Source organism: Trichosurus vulpecula (assembly GCF_011100635.1).
Source record: "Trichosurus vulpecula isolate mTriVul1 chromosome X unlocalized genomic scaffold, mTriVul1.pri SUPER_X_unloc_2, whole genome shotgun sequence".
Lineage (NCBI taxonomy): Eukaryota > Metazoa > Chordata > Mammalia > Diprotodontia > Phalangeridae > Trichosurus > Trichosurus vulpecula.
The window spans coordinates 3,566,261-3,568,526 of NW_023494378.1; the positions used below are offsets into that span (position 1 = coordinate 3,566,261).

General features: G+C 44.4%; 1 pseudogene; it reads left to right on the forward strand.

Annotated features, from left to right (window-relative positions):
• Positions 1-786: 786 nt before the first annotated feature.
• Positions 787-2,047, forward strand: LOC118833165 (annotated as a pseudogene).
• Positions 2,048-2,266: the final 219 nt, after the last annotated feature.

The window sequence follows — 2,266 nt, forward strand, 5'->3', positions numbered from 1 at the left end:
AAGTTTTCTGTGACAAAAAAAATAACGCCTGAACTTAAGGGAAAAGTCAATATACAACATCTAGGAGAAATGTGTATTAGACATTAACTCAGTAAAGTCAAGTTGTTTAGTTTTTATAGTCAAAATATAAACAGTGCATTTATGATTATCATCATTATTTGTGTAGTTAGAAAGAAAAGAATGGCATAAGCTGAGTATGATGGGGTGATTCTAAAAAAAAAATAAAGCCATGTAGGGAGAGACAAAAAGAAGTAATTATCTCCTAAAATGAAGCATAAAAGGAAAAACTGATACAGAATAAACTAGTAGGGGGGCATTTAGTACTGGGATCTTATTCTCATGGGGAATGGTATAAAGAGGGAAACACACACACATACATATCTATTTTCTAAATACAGAAAGAAAAAAGAGGGCAAGGGATAATGTAGGCAGAGCAGACAAGAGAGGGACACTTAGAGGTGTGGATACGTTGAGGAATTGGAGGGCAAAGTAGTGGGAAGAAGTGAAACAGAGGAGTGAGGAGGAGCACAGTAAAAGGGGTAAGGATAGTAAGGAAAAAAGAAAGGCAGAAAATAAACTACAGGTAGTTGTAGATTAGAATGTGAATGACATGGAGCTGAGAATGGGAGCTAGTGACTGCTCTACAGCCACAGCCTCCACCAGAGCTACCTCCACGGCCACCAGCGAGAACATCCAACCGGCCCTGCGGACCTGTGAGCCTGCGGAACGATCGTCCTGCCTCCTCGACTTTGACAGCTTGTTTCTGGACCTTCCCAGACTCAGGACAGCTTCCAGCATGGCCACCTCGGCCAGTTCTCACTTGAACAAAAATATCAAGCAGATGTACCTGAACCTGCCTCAAGGGAACAAAGTGCTGGCCGTGTACATTTGGATCGATGGAACTGGCAAGGGACTTCGCTGTAAAACTCGGACCCTAGAGAGTGAACCGAAAAGCATCGATAAACTACCTAAATGGAATTTTGATGGCTCTAGCACTTTTCAGTCCGAAGGCTCTAACAGTGACATGTACCTTGTTCCTACTGCTCTGTTCTGAGACCCCTTCCAAAAGGACCCCAACAAACTGGTTTTCTGTGAAGTTTTCAAGTACAACCACAAGCCTGCAGAGACCAATTTGAGGCATACCTGTAAACGGATAATGGATATGGTGGCCAACCAGAAACCCTGGTTTGGTATGGAGCAAGAGTATACTCTCATGGGAACAGGTTAACACCCTTTTGGTTGGCCTTCCAATGGTTTCCCTGGGCACCAGGGTCCATATTACTGCTGCGTGGGAGCTGATAAAGCCTATGGAAGAGATATAGCAGACGCTCATTACTGTGCTTGTCTATATGCCAGAGTCAAAATTGCAGGGACAAATGCTGAAGTAATGCCAGCTCAGTGGGAGTTCCAGATAGGACCCTGTGAAGGGATTGGAATGGGAGATCACCTCTGGATCGCCCGCTTCATCCTCCATCGAGTGTGTGAAGATTTTGGAATGATTGTAACGTTTGATCCCAAACCAATCCCTGGGAACCGGAATGGAGCTGGTTGCCATACTAATTTCAGTACCAAGGCCATGAGAGAAGAGAATGGTCTAAAGTTTATTGAAGAAGCCATCGAGAGACTAAGTAAGAGACACAAGTATCACATCCGAGCTTATGACCCCAAGGGGGATCTGGACAATGCCCGTCGCCTGACAGGTTTCCAGGAGACATCCAATGTGAATGAGTTGTCTGCTGGTGTGGCCAACCACGGCGCCAGCATCTGGATTCCCCTAATGGTTGGGCAGGACAAGAAGGGCTACTTTGAAGATTGCCACACCTCTGCCAACTGTGACCCTTACGCAGTGACAGAGGTGCTTATCCGTACCTGTCTCCTCAATGAGACAGGAGAAGAACCCTTTCAGTATAAAAACTAAGTGGACTAGACCTACAGATAGCTTCTGTATCCCCCTCCCCATAACCTTTTTCTCATGCCCTCATCCACCTCACTTCTTCCTTCTTCCAATTTTCCCTACTAGATGTAACTCAGGGCACAAAATACCATGTTTTTTTGTGCCCACAGATAACTCCTTGCTTTTTTGTAGGGGAATGGGAGTAGGGTTGGGGGATGTTTTTAATCTTTTTTTTTTCTCCCATCATTGACTTTTGAAGACTGAAAAATAGTATGTTAGTGGGGGAAAAGGGGGTTGGGAAACATAACCACTGCTTCCATCTAATCAAGTTTGTACATCAACAGAGACTTGTGGCTTCCAGGAAAAAAAATA